Genomic DNA, 20,251 nt, shown 5'->3' with positions numbered 1-20,251 from the left:
CTGTTGAAAATTGCACTCTGCATGCTCTGTATTAGAGCTGGTCAAAAATGGTAAATTATATTTTATGGAAAACATTCAAAATTTTTTTATTTAAAAAAAACCTGCAAGTGTTAAGGTTGATTTTAGTTATATTTTTTTTACCTCCCTTTTTTCACTTTGCCTTTGAAAGAGGGAAATAGAGAAGAAAAGTGGGGAGAAAAGGGAAAAATAGAACTGAATAAGTAGAAACTTTTCTATTTCAAAAATAAGGTCTTTTTTCCCCTTTGTTTGAAATGTCAGAAAAAAGATTAGTGGTTTTTTGTTAAAACCTGTTTGTTTTTCAAAAAGGCTAACTGGTCAAGAAAAGGTTTGGCCGAATGAACGAACACACACACACACCCTACCTACCTACCTCTATTTATTACATTTTGGGTGGTTTTGTTCTCTATGGCCCAGATCACACAATTGGGTCTGCATGGATGAACCCTTGTATCTGTGCAGAGCCCTGTTTATGTCAAAGTGTGTCTGAATGGATAACAACATCATCTTAAAAAGAAAAGGAGGACTTATGGCACCTTAGAGACTAACACATTTATTTGAGCATAAGCTTTCGTGAACTACAGCTCACTTCATCGGATGCATTCAGTGGAAAATACAGGCGGGAGATTTATATACGTAGAGAACATGAAACAATGGGTGTTACCATACACACTGTAACCAGAGTGATCACTTAAGGTGAGCTATTACCAGCAGGAGAGCGGAGTGGGGGTGGGGGGGCTTTTGTAGTGATAATCAAGGTGGGCCATTTCCAGCAGTTGACAAGAATGTCTGAGGAACGGTGGAGAGAGGGGGAAATAAACATGGGGAAATAGTTTTACTTTGTGTAATGACCCATCCACTCCCAGTCTTTATTCAAGCCTAAGTTAATTGTATCCAGTTTGCAAATTAATTCCAGTTCAGCAGCCTCTCGTTGGAGTCATCTTAGATCTGTTTGCACAGGTGGAGCCATAGTGGGAGAACCATCTAAAATATACTGAGCATGTACAGAGTCCTGCATAGGAGCATGGGGTCTGCCCACGCAGATCCAATTGCGGTATCGGGAGCAAAGACTTGCAGCAGAGTGTACATGTATAGTGAATTGCAAGATGAGGAGCAAAGTTTGTAAAATATGCGGCCTGACAAGATCCTGCAGGGAATTTGCATCTAATGTAGTTGCACAATGAGAAATTAGCAAAGGTGTGTAATGAATAAGGCAAGGATTCTTTACCTTGATTTAACTGAAGCTTCATGTTCTGAAAAAATATTTTATAATATAAGATAAGCTACAAGGATACAAATGCTGTTTTGGTGGAATTTCTTGGATCATATTAAAAGTGATTGGAATATTGGTCTTTTCTATATGACCACTTGTTCCATAATATTGATCACGCTGTATCGTTTATTGTTTGAAAATTGTTGCACTTCGTTTTAGATATATTAGTGTTTGTATCAATTTCATGGATTATATATCAATTGTGATATATTTACTACTTTTTATTTACTTTATAATCTGCAATGCATATGTCATTGTGTTAGGCTGTATTTGCGTGCAGTTTGTATTTATAGGCATCAAAATATTTTTTTCATATATGAGATTGATGCAATTAAGCATGGGTGTGCATTACAAAATAAGATTACAGATTGGTTTCAGAGTAGCAGCCATGTTAGTCTGTATTCGCAAAAAGAAAAGGAGTACTTGTGGCACCTTGGAGACTAGAAATTTATTTGAGCATAAGCTTCCGTGAGCTGCAGCTCACTTCATTGGATGCTACTGAATGCATCTGATGAAGTGAGCTGTAGTTCACGAAAGCTTATGCTCAAATAAATTTGTTAGTCTCCAAGGTGCCACAAGTACTCCTTTTCTTATTACAGATTGGTGTAATTCTTTGCTCAGAAGTCTAGGACTCTCTCTAATAGTAGGAGTAGTGAAGTACAGCAGCAGTTTGAGAGGTTTGTTGGCAGCATGAGGGTACAAAACTGCAGGATGATGCTATCAGTCCCTTACTTCAGCACCAAATTCACTCACGTTGGGTTTTTTTTTCTAAAGTGGGGGAGGGACTTATTAAGTTACTGATTAGAGACTGTAAGAGCTTAAAGCTATAATTACACTTACTACAAAAGTCTACTTTTAGGGTTCTGTTAAGTCCTCAGATATGAAAGCAGGTCATCCCTGGAAACTGATTGTGTATCTGAGGGTAGAAGTTAGCCTATTTTGTCTTGTCCATTTGTATTATGAACCATTTCAATGATTAATAGCAGTGTGGATTGTTTTAAATCCATGACTTAAATCACTGATTTTAATCATGATTTAAATCAGCTAGCAGGGAACCATGATTTAAATAATCAATTTTAATTTTGTTTAGCTTTTGTAACTTTTAGTTCCCCCCCCAACCCCCCAAAGAGAGGCTGATTCTCATTGTTTTTCTTTTAACCATTAAGATACATTGATTTTCAACTATAGATAGCCCTTACACGAAACATGGTGCTGCTTTTTGCTAACCAGGAAAATATATACACATTTATTTAAGCAATTACATAGTTTTTAATTTTTACATTTTTATTATGTTAGAAAATGGTGAATTGTGAATGTGAATTGTGAAATGGTGTACGGTGAATTCACTACGTTAATTTTTTGTTTGTGTCAAGCTCTGTTTGGATGGAAATCCAAATTCAATTAAAAAGCACATATCCTGCATTTTAAAATGTTTATTCTTTAAAACTGCTGGATACATATTTTTTTCTTATCAGAAAGTTTATTAAAACCTGTTTTGCATTTAATTTTTTTTTATTAAACAAAGGAAGTACTATCTGTAGTTAGTGAATTTAACTGGTTGTTGGTCACCATGTCCTTCAAGATTTTAGAGCTAATAGATGTCATTTTCTCATACTAAGTTCTTAATCATAGATTGGAAGAGGAAAACAGCTTTTCTGCTTTTTCAACTCCCAGCTGGCTTCTTAATGAACTAGACATTGAATTGAACTAGTTGAATAAACTGAAATGAAGAAAAATATTCTCTTTGCACCTGCAGAAGGGGTTACTGCTGTCAGAAGGTAGTTTAGCATTTCAACAGACTGGGTCCAACTGCTTAGCCAGTGACTTGGCATCAAATGGACTGCTTAAAGATTACTTTTTATAAATTAATGGATTTGAATAGAGTATGGTAGGTTTAGGCCCTAATATAGATGGTCATAATTTCAAATTTAAATAGGTTTATCTTTTTTTTAAAATGCTTTAAATGAAAAAAAAATCTGTTTTTTTAATTTAAAAACATCAATTTTATTCACCCTGCTTAATAGAGGTGATAGTTAATATTCTGCAGTGATATAGCACCTTCTATCCTAAGATATCAAAGTTCTTTACAAATAAATAAGAATCTCAAAGCCCTAATATGTAAATATTTACTGAGATCCATTTTACAGATGGGTAAACTGAGGCACAGAGGTTGCCTGTAAACAGCTTGCCCAATGTGGTGTAATAGATTGTTCTCAGAGCTAGCTAAAGAGCCTAGGGATGAGCTCTGACTCTACTTCCTGCTGTACTAACTAGACACATTCATTGAAAGTGTATTTTAATAGAAATATTAAAACAGGACAAAAGTCTTGTGTATTTTGGCCATATACACAGCACATGTCAGTGAGTGCATGCGTAGGTGGCTTAAAGCTCACCCTTGTACTGCCCAGTTGGTGCTGCTCTGTGCACGTCGTCTTCCCTGTGCTGTATTAAAGCAGCCTAATTTACACCAGCTTGTAACTGATTATGGTGACAGAAAGCTCAGAATCAGTGTTGTATAGGGACATCCTAATTGTGACTTCTTCCCCTTCTCCGCCCCCATCCTGGCTGCAGAGGGCAGTACTGCCAACCTATGTGTTTCTTTAATTTAAAAAAAAAAAAAATTAGGCCCCCCCCCAATTCATGAGATATTTAAACCAATCATGAAGAATAACATTCACGTTTTTTATTTGCCTTCTGATGTTTGAGCCTTTCGTGGTTGTAATTTCATGCTTTTCTTGGCAACCAAGAAGGCTAGACACTTACTATTTGTTGTTTTTGTTGACAACTGAGATTTTTAGGTAATTAGCTCCAGGAGTTGAGCTTTCAGAAGAACACCAAACATCAAAAAACTCATGATAGAATTGCGGGACTTGGTAATGCTGAGAGCGGATGTGTGAAGAACAAACGCCTGCAGCAGCTGTTCACCACTATAGGATCACCCTTGCCCTTGGGTTTCTCCCTGGGTCATTTATGCTACATCTATGCTGTGTGTGTGTGTGATACCCAGTTCACATAGACCTACTCGCATTAGGTCTTAGCAAACTGGTGTGCTAGAAATAGTAGTGTGGCAGTGGTGAGCGGGGGCATGGGCTACCTGCCCTGAGTATGTACCCGTGCAGACTGGGCAGGTTTGTATATCTATTTGAGCTGGAAACCATGCTCCCCGCTCAAATGTTCAACATAGCCTTAGACAGGTTTTGCCGCTGTAATACACTGGCAGCAGTAAGCAGTTTGGCCACACCTCACCTGAGGATCTGGTGCAGTGCAGATGAGAGCATTTACTATATGTGAGCACTAGCAACCAATATTTAAATGTTAATGACACAGGTTTTTTGGTGTGGGTTTTTTTCAGTCACATACCCAGTTTATAGGTTGTAAAATTTAATTGCATTTATTAATGCTCGTTTTGTTTTATGAGAAGACACAGAATTAGGAACTTTTTGTGGCTTCTTTGTTTTGTTGGAATTCCCCTACAACTCAGAAACATACAAACAGATTTTGTTTGTTTTTTAAATAAAAATATCTGGTCCTGGTTTAAGGTTTTATATGCCAAGTTCTAATTCAAGGCTGAATTAGAAAGCCCTGAAAATGACTTGTAATGGAAATGCTGAGACACAGTATAATGGTCGCACCTGTGGATACCACTGTCCTATGGTTGCAAGCTACATTTTGGAGCAGGCTGGGGTCTTGGCCAGATCACACAGTGAATGGAATTTTCCCAATGTGTATGTAAAGTTCTGATTGTTTTGACTTCCCGCTACCACCGACTTTGACCATGTAGAACAGTCCCACTGAGTCTGCAAAGTTCAAGCTGTACAGTAGGTCTGTTTAAACTGGCCTCAGTCCACACACTGTGCATTGTATTTTGCGGGCAAGACTATCTCTTGTGTAGTTTCTTGGTCCTAGGAGACTAATTCATTCACTATTTTAGTCAAATGAGCCAATGGTCAGGCATCTGCATGGATAAATGCCACTGCACTGATGCCTTCTATAGTTGCTGGGAGTTTGATTCTGAATTATAATCTTGCTCTGGAAAATGGCATTAGGGGTTGTTGCTATATATTAATAATGATTTTTTAAAAATACTTTGCTATTGACCACAGTGGCTGAAACTAGAGTTGGGTAAAGTTGCAGAATACATTTTTATAACTATATTTTTAAGGAAACTTACTTCAACTGTGTGTGTGCCCCTTTTAAGTTTGGTGTTCACAAATTTTCTGTCAAATAAGTATATTGGTAAGAATATTTGTGGCAAGTGTGACATTTAAGGGAATACTGGAGAACAACTGCACAAAGTGAATTTTGAATGTGAAAGAATGAGTATTTGCACTGGAAACCTGATGAGTTACTCCCTGAATCCAGGAATGGAAGTATAACATGTCCATGATCCTGCAAAGTCTTGTGTGTGCTAAAGATGTGCTATGTGAATGTGTGTTTTTTAATGGGACTGCATCAGTGACTAAAGTTAAACAGGGCATGTTTGTAGGTTTGAGGTCCATGTGATCTGTGTCAATTCAAACTAAACCATTCTTCAAGTAGTTGTCTCTGTAGGTGCTCTACTTGACACGTGCACGCCCCTGTGCACTTTCATTTGGAGATTTATAGGTAGCAGTGTTGCTATGTCTGTGCCTGTCCCCTACACATCCTCGTTCCCCGGTCCAAGGGCATATAGAGGAGGGCGAACCTGCTGCCTCTCCCCTTCCTTCTCAGCTGTCTGCGGCTAGAGACGGAGTCTTGCAGTATCCATTTGCTTAGCTTGACTAGCTTCTACTTTTTCTCCCTTTTTCTCAATTCTTTTATTAGTTTGTTGTTTTTAATCCACCCCCGCACCACCTGCTGTGTGTTTCTGGGGAGTGTTCCTCCCACTTTGTCTTTGTTTTCATGGTCACCCCTACTTTTCCCTCCCCACTACTCTTGGCCTCTCTTTGTTGGTGGCCGTCTTAGTTTATGCCCCAAACCCCAGGCTTCAAACCCTGACAGACCTGCCACAGGTCTCTTCCCCTCAGCGATGGGCATTCCAGCTGTCTGAGTCTCACAGCCCGTAGAAGTGAGGGTCTGCACTGGTTAAGAGCAGATCTAGGAAACTGAGAGAGGACCAGCTCAAGTTGCTCCTTTATGGAGCATTCATGGAGACCCGTTACTGCTTTTGGGGCCTGATTTCCCCTGTCCCATCCCATATGTTAGCTTCTGCCAACCCAAGCACTCTGGGAACTTTTGTGACTTTGATGCCAGTGAACAAAGAGATAGGGTGCTGCATCAGAAATGTTGAAGACTTCCAAAGAGAAATAATATGGCAAATGTTGGTGACCATCCCACCCAGATGCAAGAGGGCTAACAAGAAATACTATGTATCTGTCAAACTCCCATCCCACCCTAAACTCCATGGTAGTTGATTCCTAATATCAATCATTTATGTTCACAACGTTCCAGATTAACTCCTTGTGACAAGAAACTTAAATGCCTGGACCTTCTTGGCTGCAACAGCCACTCTTTGGCCACATTACTATTCAGGGTATCTGACTATTGTGTCCTGTTGGCGAAGTATGACTACAAATTATGACAAGTTCTCCCTCTTCATTGAATATATGCCCCAAAACCAGAAGAACCAGTTTCAAGTCCTCATTATCAAAGGCCATATGATTGCCAAAGCTTCTTTGAATGTGACTTGTACATGGAGCCCTGCACAGTTACAAAATTCGTTATCCGCACCTGATCTGTGACATGGTATGCAGATAGAAAGTGGATATCTGCAGATTTGCAGGGCTCTACTGACGCAACCTCTCGTGTGGCAACTGCTTTAGTTGTGTGCTGTGCTTCATGGCTACAGTTCTCTGGACCCTTAGGGATGTCCAGAATACAGTGGAGAATGTTCCCTTCAAAGGGCCCATGCTCTTCAGTGATGCCATGGGCAAATTCCTTCACAGGAATTATGGATGCTAGTTATGGGATGCTAGAGTGACTCTCCGATCTTTGGGCATCTACAAGCTTGCAACCAAGAGAAAATTCAGCAGTTCACAGACAGCTCAACAGTCTCACCTGCTCCAGTACAAAACCCTTGCAAAGAACTATGGAACAACCTAAGAAGGGCCCATCACCTATGGTCGCGATTTCTTCTGAGTGACCATTATGAACCATCAGTCTCAAACCATCCCACAGTATGGATCTTATTCCGCTCAACCTTTCCATCCTCTACCCATTCTACGGCGATCATATCTCCCATTCCAAGGAAGCTTGAGAGCATATCACATTAGGCAAAAGGACTAGAAGTCATTACATCAGGCTACCAGTTGAGCAGTTTTCAGCGTTCGCACATCCTATGACTTCAAGGTTCATTTAGCGTGTGAGCAACTTTTCCTCATGTCAGAGAGCCTACTCTCCTTTTGGAACCTTAATCTAGTCCTCAACCCTTTAAGGAAACCATGTTTTGAACCCTTGGGAAGCTGTTCGCTTCTCCACTTATCCTTCAAAACCTCGTTCCATGTAGCCATCACTTGGGCTAGAAGGGTGGGGGAGTTCCACCCCATGCTGTAGTCTATCAGGACAAGATGAGTCTACGTTCCCATCCTTGCTTCCTTCCCAAAGTCTCATCAAACTTTCATATCAACCAGGACATTCAGTTGCCAGTCTTCTACTCCAAACTTTATGCTTCAAGGGAAGAAGCCAATCTTCACACTCTGGATGCGAGAAGGATGCTTACATTCTACCTTGAGAGGTCTAAGCCCTTCAGAGCCCCCCTCAAGCTTTTTTGTCCCTTTCATAGACCGTATAAAAGGAGCTCCTATTTCCACATGAAGACTCTCATACCACCTGAAGGCTATCAAAATGGGTCTCAGGATGTATTTTGAAATTATACAAAGTTTCTGGAGTGCATCTCCCAGCTAAAGGCACTGCCCTTTCCACTAGGACACCATCCACCTCTGTTGTCCCTGCTAAAGAGCACACCCATTGCAGATATTTGTCAAGCTGTCATCTGTGCACTCTTTTCCCCAGCGCTATGCTATTTTTCATGCTTCCAGGGCAGATGCAGCCTTCTGGCACAGCTGTTCTCTGAACTGTGCTAAATTGATCTCCTGTGCACCCCTCTCCTTAGTTGGGATACTTTAAGTTCCCAGGCTTGTCTTTTGAAGGGGTCAGGCAGGTTTTCTATGAGGATGAGGGATGAGAGGTCAGATATAGTTATTTGCTTTGTGAAAAATGTTCAGCCGGAGGTATATAGTGTGTTTTTGTTTTTTGTTTCCACCTCCCCCCGCCCCCCCTCCGGTGGAAGCTCATTTGGGAGCGTAATGATTGTCTGTCTGGTTTCAACCTGTTGGTCAAAAGTCTATATTGTAATGACTTACTCTCGTCCTTACCCACAGTCACCAGGAAAAGATTCCTACTCACCAGTGCCTGATTATAGCCCATTCTCCTCCACTGATCTGCTATTGGAATGTGAGGTGGCAAGAATTCTTTCCTCCATCTGTACCTAGTAAGGGTTTCTGATTTGTTTCTCTCTTTGTTTCTTTGGGTCTTGTTGTGGTCCTGCATGTCTTTTTATGAGGGCCACACTGAAATTATACTGTGTGGATTATGTGGCATTATGGGCAAAACAGGGCTGCCCCTTTCATTGTATCATTGTGCTGGTGGTTGGGTAATCTCTCATTGAAACTTGTGGTCATTAACAGCTGCCCCATTTTTTTTTTTTGGATAAATGTAAGAAGCAGATAATCTCATTTTCGGATTAAGAAAGATGAAACAATAAGAGCCACCATCCCTAACACGTGTTAAATGCAAGGTCAGTCAGGAGCTCAGCAATGTGGAGGGGTTTCACTGGTGGCTGAATGCAAACGCAGAGGGCTGAGTATTGTTGTGGTGGAGAGGGCACTGGGGAGGTGGGAGATGGGGACTCAGCCAGAAACACCACTCAAGCAGACAGAAAGTAAAGGATAGCTGAAGAAGCTGACCCTGAGAGAGAGCTTTTTGGGTAGAGTACTGGCTGAAAAAAGGGGCTTGGAATATCGAGCAAGGAAATTATCTCCTGTTTGAGTCCTACTTTGCTCAGGGAAACAGGACTTTGTATATATTCTTTGTAAATAAAAATTGTTGCATGAAAGAAATACCTGATTCTCTCATCAGTTTCTCCTCCTAATGGAAACAGTCTGCAAAACAGTCTGCATGGGTCAAAAGCAGTAACAATATGAATACAGAAAACAGATTATACTAGTTCCTTGTCAGCTGCACTGGCTACTTGTTCACTTCAATTCACAAGTCAAAATGTCGACATTGAGCTATAAAGCATCTCTATGCATTGGATCCTGGCTATCTTGGAGGCAGTGCATAGGGAGAGGCACAGTGTTCAGGTGATCTCATGGGTGTCTTCTGTTGCTGACTACCATGCTTTCCAAAATATGACCTGCTTCCACCCTTCTCTTCTCCTTTTGGTACTTAAAAAAAAAAAAAAAATCTTGCATATGTCATTATTATCCCCTGCTGGAATTAATGGTGTTCTCTCCTTATATTAACAAATTATCTGTTTGCCTTGAAGTCAAGACTCACGTTTTTCTCATATATTTAAAAAAAAATCCCAAGAGTTTATGCATATTTTATATTTCTAGTCTCTCTCTTAAACAAAATTTATAAGCATTATGCACAGGGTTATTTTTAAGTAGGATTTCTTGTGTTTGCAAGGTGTTTATAAAATTATCAAAAGTGCTATTGTGGGAGTGGAGGAAAAGTTCTGTCCTACCAAACCATAAAAACATTGAATTTAAGTTCTCCGCACTGTTAGACTTTTTTTTCTCTCTCATAAACTAAATTTTTGTGGTAGAAATTTGGCCTGATGTGCTGTCAGTTTGTTTTTCACACCCCCTTGAACCGAAAATTACAGTATCTCCTGTCCTTTTCTAATTGCCAAAAATCTTTTTTCTTATTTCAAGAGTGTATAAAGATGGTAATAATTGTTGGCACATAAAATCACACACATGGGTTTACTGACCCTCTCAGTGAATGTGGTTGTTGTTTTGGGGGAATACAGAGGGCATAACGCTGCTTTTTGTTTTGGAAGCATTATCCCAATACATATTAAACTGTGCAATTTGAAGGCTCTGCCAGGCTTTACCTACCTCCAGTTTGTGGGACTGGGTGCGAAGAGGCTCAGCCATTTGTTGTTTCTTAACTTCTTTTAAGACCATTTTCTTAAAAATCTGTTCATGGTCAGGGAGGACATGCCTGAAAAAACATTTGTACATAAAACAGCTGTTAAGCAAATCTCCACGCACTGAGATCAAGAGAACGTGAAGAAATATGTACTTCCAAAGACATCTCTGCCAACTTGGAGCCTCGTTCAGAAAATAAATACAATCTTGCTACAAGTTTCTGGTAACTTAGTTACTGAAAAATAAATTGAACTACTTAAACCCTTGAACCTTAATCCCCCCCGCCCCCCAAATCTGCCAAGTCTCAAGCTAATGCATAAAATTGAGTTGGAATGATGCATGCTGAAGCCAAAAAAACTGATTTTAATGTTTCTTTAGTGTGTTGTCAAACTAGCATAGGGCAGTCAGCTATGGAGTTCATTTGTGTGTGAACTAACCACTTCCGGTAGTGGTCAGAGCAGCTTCTCTGCAATAGTAAACTTACAATACATTTTAAGCCCACTTTAAGAACTCTCTAAACTGCCTGCACAGTTTAAAGGGGCCACGGTGTAAAACAATCAGGTTTGGTATAGATGCATTGTGGCATGATGATGGACTACTTCATCTAAAGTTAAGTTTTTGTCTTCTTGTGCATGGCTTAACATGAGTAAACAGTGGCTTCAGTTTCAGTTTCCTTCCTTCACTTTATATCAAACCGCTTAACATTGACATTTTTTTTTACTGGTGTGTGTCTTTACAGTCAGACTGATAGAAGTTCCTCTGTGGTAAGGTAATGTCCCTCTAAAATTCTTAATGACTGGATTTAGAGAAGGTTGATGGTGCACTACAGATGTTTTTACAGTTCACTTCCAAACAGCTGCTTTTTCCCTTCTTTAGTCTGTTTTTTCCTTTATTTATCAAATCCCTCAGGAAGGCTCTCAGCTCACAACCCTGGCAATTGTTTCCTCAGTGAAAGCCTTTGCATACCCCACAGTGGCATGTTCACAAGCAGCACCTGTTACTACAGTAGGTTTATTGATTTAACAGGTTGCTGTCCTTGTGAGCTTCAGGGATTTTGTTTGTGTGTCAAGATTCTGTGGATTCAATCAGCCTCAGAACTGTCGGCCCCCAGTGAAAAGCCTGACATATCTAGCATTTCATAAAGCAACTTAGAAAAAGATGGAAAAGCACTCATTCACAAACGGAGAAAATGTTTAGTCAGTGTAGCAGACGCCATGGCTCCGCATCCCTGCACAAGGGTCTAAGCCAAGCGTTTCCTTAAGGCATGCCGCTTTAATAATGTTTATCCCACTTCGGGTACTTAAATGATCGTTTAGAGTATTCAGACTCACCCTCCCCTCCCCACCCCACCACATCTGTCATCTTGGTTGAAAATGTGCACTCGCACTCTGACACTGTAAATCTTTTAGCTGTTCCCTAAAGTACAGATATTTGCTCCAAATGGGTATACAATGTTTAGAACCCAGGTAATAGGAAACAAAGAAGAATGAAAAGAAGCCATGAAGACCTATTTAGCCAGCTGTCAAAAATTCAAAGGTATTTGTGACCGAGTCCTTGGCTCATATGCTGGATTTTTCCCATTCATATTCTTCAACAGACAAATTTCTGTAGACTTAAAAAATAAATACATCCAAAGATGAATCCCTGTTCCCACTCCCTCTCTGATTAGGTTACCACTGTGCTATTTGCTTGTGTGCCAAAAAAAAAAAAAAAAAAAAGGGGGGGGGAGGGAAAAGAAAATGAATAGCTCGGTCTGCTCCTTCCCTTTTAAATCTTATCCTTCAACTTAAAGGAGTTCAGTCTTGTTATACTTTTTTTTGTTTTTGTTTTCTAGTCATGTCATGTAAGGCCATTAAACCTGTTGCTATATTATGATGAAAGATCTGAAAGTGTTTGTATGTAGTGTTTTGGGTCAGCCTATATCTATCTGCTTCTCTAAATCTATTTAGCTAGTTTGTTGTCGTCATGGTGCAGGGTGGATGAAAAATTTGTATGCCTTTTATGACAATTTTGCAACTCTAATAAGGTTAATTTTTTTTATTTAAAAAAAATCTAGCAGTATAAACTAGGAGCAAATTGAATGCCTAACCGTATTTTGCCAAATAATTGGAGAAGGTACCTGAATTAACTGTATTGTGAATAAAGCAACAAATGATATAACCACTTGCATTATAAGTAATTCTTTTTGTAGCAGGATTTCAGTAATAAAATCCAGTACCAAGTTAATCTCACAAAACAGAACATTATTAATATAGAAATGTAACCACTAATTTGCCATTGTTCTCATGCTGGAGGAGATCTATAAGGTGTTCCTCTGTATAAACAATGGGATGGGGAAAAAAAGAAAATATAATCCCATTATATACATTGGCACCTGGAATTCTGTATTAGAGTGATCAGAAAAGTGGTGAAAACAATTAGATCCCTGGAAGAACTTCCATCATCACTCAGATTCCCATCCCAAAAATAAATAGCAGCAGGGGAGGATCTTGCATGAACTGGCCAGGTGAAGGGGAGAAGACACATCTAGTACCACTGTGAGGTATCAGAAGGGATTGGAGCCTCTTCATAACTTCCTCTGATTTTTGCTGGGCTATGATCAGAACTGCGTGTGAGAAAGAGGGAAGGACAAATGGCCAAGCCTGCCATGTTACAGGTAATATGGGGCAGAAACATCACCTCCTTAACTATGCTGGTGCCCATAACATGTTTCCTTTCACCGTTACGTAAGACGTCGTCCTGAAACAGCCTTACAACAGCAGCAGTTGGGGCAAACAGCCTTACTATTTTTAAGATGGAGTTTGATAAGTTTATTAATGGGATCATATGATTGGGTTGCCTGTGACAGAAGAGGGCTGGACTTAGTGACCCAGGAGGTCCCTTCTCATCCTATGCTTTTATGCCCATATGAGTGGCTATTCCCTGTATTTACAATGGAGGATACTGCTAACTGTAAAAGGAAGCTTTATGAATACCCATGGTATTTGACTTCCACTAAATATTTGGAAGACTATTTAGGTGAAGGTGCATATTGAACTTTTGGCTTGAATTTGGCTGAATTCCTACATGGAGTAAAATGTCAGTCCAGTCCTGGAAAGTAAATATTATTATGAACTAACCACAATAACCAGGGGTGAGCTTTTGGAGTTGGAAGGCTTGAAACCACAAAAACTTAAATGCTTAAAAACAAAGCAAAAAAATAGCCCACCCCACTATCCAAACTCTTCTAGTTTAATGTATATATTCTTATTTTAACTTACCACTGTCTGTTATTGCAAATGCAGATGGGCCATGCTTTTGAGATGTTTTGTTAGTATTAAGGGAACGCACAGTTTTGTAGGGTAAGAAGAGAAAGGGCTCAGAGAAAGCTCTTGGATCCTTTCTGCTGTCTTTTGCCGCACTCTATTGCAGTGAGACTTGAACACTTGTCATAATGCATACCTTTTGAGGGGCTTGATCCAGGATCAGGCTCCAGAGTGCACTCTAAAAAGGACTGCGATAGTTAAAAATCATTACCTCCGGTTGACAGGATTTTTGTTTTTAAAAAAAGTCATGATAGGTTTGTTTGGCCTTTATCCCTCTGCTCCCAGGCTTAGTTGTTTCTTTTCCCAATTTCATTTTGCTTGCAGTTGGCATTTCTTGAAATGCTTCACATGTATCTTTAAGGCTTTCTTTGTGAGCTGCTGCCGTCATATTATTGATCCTAAATTCCAAATCCCTTTTGGTTCATACAGAGCCCCAGGAGAGTCCTGAGCTGTTTTAAGGCAAATAAATACAAGTTAATTTTGCATATTTAGCCATGAAGTCTAAAAACCTCTATTGTCCTTGCCAGTTAATTCAACTGTGTACTTAGCTAGATGTGTACTGGCAGTAGCTGTTATCCCTTTCTATAGGTCTCCTTCCCCATTTCAAGCACAATTTATAACAATACATTTGTTTCACAGCTTTATTACTTTTGCTACAAACTCTTGAGAGTTGGCACAGAGCGTACAATACTGTACTGGTAGGGGGAGATCAGCTGGTCCTTTCCTTCTGTAATTTATACAGTACTATATTTGTAATCTTAGCAAATATGGTATGAAATTGTAAAACTGCAAATACAGAACCCCAATACCTTTTTAGAGTTTTTTTTTTTTAAATACAGTGGAGTCGCATCTTATGCAGGGGTTAGGTTCTAAAGTCAGCGCGTAAGGCGAAAATCGCGTATATTCAAAATTACCCTTGAAAATCCCTTAAATCGCCCATAAAGTACAGTATACTGTACATGGTTTTGTGTATACAACCCTGTACAGTAATATGTATAAATGTATAATGTATACAGTAATGTACAGCATCTAATAAAGAGTCCATATGCAAAATATAATTTTACAGTACTGTATTTTTAATTACAGAGGGTAATTACAGGGGGTTGTCAGGGCTTGATGTCGATTCAGGAGACGGAGGTGACAGAGAACGAGTCGCAGACGAAGTGGTTGGCTCTGGTTCAGCTCGAGAAGTTGATTGCATAGGCTCATCTGCTGCTGGTTGTTTTTCCTTGAAAAACATGGTGATCGGCAACTGTCGCTGTTGTCTCTTGAGCTGCTCAAACATTTCTTGATACGGTCTCAAATAGTCCATAATACTACGTGTGATTTTGAGGCTTCGTTCCATAGAGGGATCGTATTCAGAAATTAAATCATTCAAGTGTTTCGCTGCTTGGAACACTTCAGCAAATTTATGAAGATTCCAAGTTGCTGGCTCTTCCTGTTCATTGTCATCATCTTCGTCTTCTGTAGATGATTTTATCAGTTCCTCTAACTCTTCGTTAGTCAATGTTTCTCTATGGCTCTCAATTAATTCTTCAATTTCTTCCTCAAGGATGTAGACGAATCCATCACCACCCACTTGCCTGACCACCTGAACAATGCGTTTCGCTTCTTTGTCAATGGTCGGGAAACCCTCAGAATCATTCACACATTCTTTCCATAGGTTTCGCCAACATGCATTGACTGTTTCAGGCTTGGTTGCATCCATTGCCTGTTTAATATAAGTGATTCAATTGGCAGTGTTGAAGGACTTCCAGCATTCCATCACATTAAGATTGGGATCAGCATCCATAGTGCTACATATCTGTGAGAACGTAAGCCTTGTGTACGTGGCCTTGAAACAGCGAATCACGCCTTGGTCGAGAGAATGGAGGTGGTATTGTGGGGGGAGAAAGATGACTTCAACGTTGTTATGCACAAACTGGAGTGCTACAGGGTGGCCAGGAACATTGTCTACAATCAGCAACGCTTTGAAGTCAAGTCCTTTCTCTTCGAGGTACCACTTGACCTCTGGAATGAAACACTTGTGGAAACAATCCAGAAATAATCCTGTCGTCACCCAAGCTTTTTTATTTGATTGCCAGAACACATGTAGGAGATTTTCGTTCTTGCCTTTTAGGGCACTGGGATTTGCAGCCCTGTAGAGCAAGCCCGGCTTCATTAAATGCCCAGCCGCATTGGCACAAAACAACATGGTCTTTAGCTGCTTTGAAGCCGGGGCTTGTCTTTCTGATTTCAAAGTGTAAGTGCGGTTAGGCATTTGTTTCCAGAAGAGTCCAGTCTCGTCAGCATTAAAAACTTGTTCCGGAAGATAGCCCTTTTCTTCTATGATTTTCATTAATCATTTGGGGTAGGCTTTTGCTGCCTCTTCATTGGCAGATGCAGCTTCACCAGTAGTCTGCACGTTTTTGAGGTTGAAGCGGTTCAGAAAACTGTTAAGCCAACCTTGGCTGGCTTTGAATTCCTTCTCATCAGAAGGCTGTCCCTCTTCAGCGGGAGGTTTGAACAGCGCGTGGAGGCTAAGAGCCTTTTCTCGCAACATGTTGCCATCGATAGGCACACGTTTACGGTTCAAGACTTCCAGACATAAGTTTTAATGCCTTTTCAGTCTTCACTAAAGTCTTATCACGCACCTGGCTTGTCACCTTAGCAGTTATTGGAGCACTTGATGCCACGGCTTGACGAATTTCTCTCTCTCGAATCTTGATGGCACGGATGCTAGACTGATTGTGGTCATATTTACGTGTCACATTGGAGACCGACATACCATCTCTCAATAAGCCCAACACAGCCAGTTTTTCCTCCAGCATTGGAACAGATCGCTGTTTCTTCAGTTGAGCACCAGATGAAGATGTTGGCTTGCGTTTAGGGGCCATGTTGTGCAAAAAATACGTACTGTATCTTTAAACATTAGAATCACACTCAGCACGGCGAGATGCTCACACTGTGAGAGGCATGTGGGAACTGAGACCAACTGAGGGAACAGAAGATTCACGTCTCCCATCTCACGCTCACTCCAGGGCATACGCTCACTCCAGGGCATACACTCATTGAGTGGAATGGTGGGCGGAATCGCCTGCACTACTTACAGATATCTTGTTGTTTTTCTTTTTTTTGCCAAGCGTGTATAGTTGAATTCGCGTAAGTTAAATGCATGTATGATGCAACTCACCTGTAAAGCAAAACTTTGTGTGATGGTCTTGTTGAATAATAATGTGGGCCTAGAATTTTTAAAAATTCTTAAGTTAGGCTCCTAAATTAGTGGCTTGATTTTTCAAAAGTTATTATTACATATCAGCTTCCACATATGTTAGCTTGAATTTTATTTGCCACTTCTCCCCCTCCTCAAGTCACTGAAGCTACTGCTGATCTAGGTTCTGATCCTGCAAAAGCATGTCCTTAACTCTACACCCTGCTCATAGTGTTGCATAACTTCAGTGGGACAACTCAAGGTGCATAAAGTTAAGCTTATGAATAAATCTTTGCAGGACTGAGACATTAATTGACCGACAGAGCAAATATTGGGAATTCTTTCTGTGTGCTGCTTCTTTGCAAAGGTTCAGATGACCTCTTCTTAATTGAAGGGGAAACAAAACGTGTCCCTAGGGCCTGATTCTGCAAACTATTTGCTCACAGAACTGCCACTGACTGACTTCAGTAGGAGATCTACACACAGAAGGTTTGTAGCCCTCAATATTTGCTTTTCATTACTTTATAAAAATTTTTACTTTATGTAAACTCGCACCTAATGCAAATGATTGGAAAGCAATTAATTTTACTTCTGTTTGGGATTATTTTTGGCCAAGCTTCAGACCAAAATGGGCTTACATAGAAAATACTAAATGTGAAAATCTGCAGTGCATGACTTTAGTTATTAACAACAACATAAAAACTGTCCCATATGCTTTACTGGCAGAGAAAATTTATTTTTTATATAATAGAATTAGAGCAGAAAAATATTATTCCCTCTTGGAAACACTAGAGTATATTAAATATAAACTTGGAAGCTACATTTCCAAACAACTTGATTCTGAAAGCTCATTAAAGTTTGATGTATGCTCCAATATGCTTGATTTATGTTGGTTTGTATCCATCCTAACTAGCTAGGAACACTTCATCTGACAACTGTAAAATTATGAAGGGTAAAGTGCCACTACCAAGTCTTCAAGAAACTCTTAAGAAATATCTTCACTTTATGAGGCATACAATTGCAAATGCAGAAGTTTTCCTAGCTAAATATGTGAAAAAAGTTTAGGTACAAATAACTTTTTCCCCTTTAGAACTTTACCCATCTGTTTAGTCATTACTCATACCCATGTAAACATTTACACGTAAACATTGTTTATATTACGGTAGCACTTGGAGGCTTCAATCAGGATCGGGACTGTTGTGTTAGGTGCTGTACGGACACAGAGTTACAGTCATGTACTGAGTCTAGATTTTATCTAACCGTCAGAAGGAACTGGGAATGGGTAAAATATAGTACCTTGTCTTCAGATTTATACTTGTTTTTCTAAACAAATGTCTTAAAAATATACCTTCTGGTATTTTGGAATCCATTGCTCTATGCTTGTTTTTGCTGGTCTGTTTTGGGTTAATCTAGCTACAGGATTTATAGGGCCACATTTAGCCCTTGGTTACATTGGCAGACAGACCAATTGGTCAGGGGCTGCACCAGTACAAGTCAACTGTAGCCCACTCTGCTGGGGTTCTGTAGCTGGACATTGCAGCCTCCAAAATGAGTGTTTCAGTTTGGAGAAGGAGCATGGCCACGGGATTCATGTACCACTCTGATTGTCCTTGCCAGTGGCACCCCCGTTTACTCTTGACCACAATTTAAATGTGTTCTCTCCCAGAGGTGAATCCCCCATCCTGGCTCAGTGATGTGCAATGTGCAGCTGGTGGCACCAGCAGACATGAATCAAGCCCTAACTATCTGAATGTTTCCACTTTTAAAAAAGTGAATATATTCAGGAAAGTTCTGAATTGACACCCCCCAAAAAATGAAGTTACATATCAGTCCACAGAACAGGTATAGCCTGGGCAGCAGCAGCCCAAGCTTCCCTGCACTGCTCCACCAGTCTTCTGTAACCCTGACCTGGAGATGTCACCTTTAGGATTCAGAAGGTAGTTGAGTCTCTGTGCTTATTTAGTGCCTAGCCTTTCAGCTGAGGCTGGCAACAAGATTCCACCTATGTTGGTTTCCAGAAGTTGTCATTTCTTCTTGACCCTGGACTGAGAACACCAATCCCATTTCACATACTACACATTTAATTAGATACAAACATTTTAACCGCAGGTTACTAATTCAGGACATGTTTTGATATAGCAATGCCAATAACTATGTATATTTGTGAGAACTGCTAGAAATTTCCCAGTAATTTCAGGTTGTTTGTCATGTAGGTATGCTGAAGATGACAAGAGGAGGAAATTTCACATTACTTGATGTATCTGCTAAATCTCATATTCACCATAGCCTTTTAAATAATTTTTTTAAACATAGCATGATATACTGTTGAGAGAGATTTCATAAAGATGCTTCAAGGTAATAACTGGAGGTCAGAGTAATATTTAAAAACATGGGCAAACACATTTTGCCAATACTAAAAGAAACCAAAGGCAAGACTCACTGCAATTGTCATGTACTTTTCTCTTGTTGATACAGAAGTTGTCTCTTTAAATCTTGGGTGGTCCCCTCTTACTCATTCATGAAGCAGAGCATGAGCAAACTTAACTTTTTTAAGTCAATGGGACCTTAGAGGTGAGAACCAGGAACCAGCAGTGATGGAAAGTGGGTCACATAAGATGGACAGGCCAGGGGATAATTAGACTCCACATCTTTCTCTGCCTTCCAGTAGTCTGAAGGCCTCCCTAGCACAGCATCCACCTGTCGCTTAACTAAAAGCCTAGGAGAATGACAATTCCCGAAAATAACACAAACCTGGATATTGGGCACTATCCCAAAACTTACATTTTATAGATGCCCACTGTATTTATCTGCCCAGTAGTGGGGGGAGGAGGTCTCATTTAAAACATTGCAGTGTAGTGACCTATGGAGGAGAAAAGACACCATCTTCAGCCCCTAAATGACTGCAAAGAAAATATAATTCAGCACATGTAATTTCTTTTATGGTTCTCCAAATGAAGACCAAACCTAAGACTTTTTTCTCCTTCCCCACCCCCAAAAGAGGTGGGGAGGAAAAACAATTTTTGCTTCATAGACTCACTTTGTAGAAAATATTTTAGAAATATATTTTTCTCATCAGTCAAGTGTGAAACACCTCATGAAATGAAAGTAGGCAATTTGCAGATATAATCCTGTATAAACAAATATAATGTAGCGCAACTAATATTGCAACCTCATATCAATCCTATGATTGTGTGTATTGAAGTGACGGGCAGCATGTCCTCTCATAAATCTGTCTTGCAACTGCTATAAGTCACCTTGTTTTTGTTCTCTTAAATCCCTAATACTCTTATTTTTGGCATTATTGTGCATTGCTAGACTTAAATCAAGCTGT

At 39.9% G+C, this 20,251-nt stretch overlaps 1 protein-coding gene across 2 annotated transcripts in view; it reads left to right on the top strand.

The window, feature by feature from the left end:
- The window catches only part of BMP6 (bone morphogenetic protein 6), a 163,252-nt gene that overhangs the window by 40,764 nt on the left and 102,237 nt on the right, over positions 1-20,251 (top strand). The gene's annotated exons all lie outside the window — the stretch shown is intronic.

Source organism: Caretta caretta, chromosome 2 (genome assembly GCF_965140235.1).
Source record: "Caretta caretta isolate rCarCar2 chromosome 2, rCarCar1.hap1, whole genome shotgun sequence".
Taxonomy (NCBI): Eukaryota; Metazoa; Chordata; order Testudines; family Cheloniidae; genus Caretta; species Caretta caretta.
Note: the sequence above shows the minus strand (reverse complement) of the source record. Positions and strands in the feature narration are given on the sequence as shown.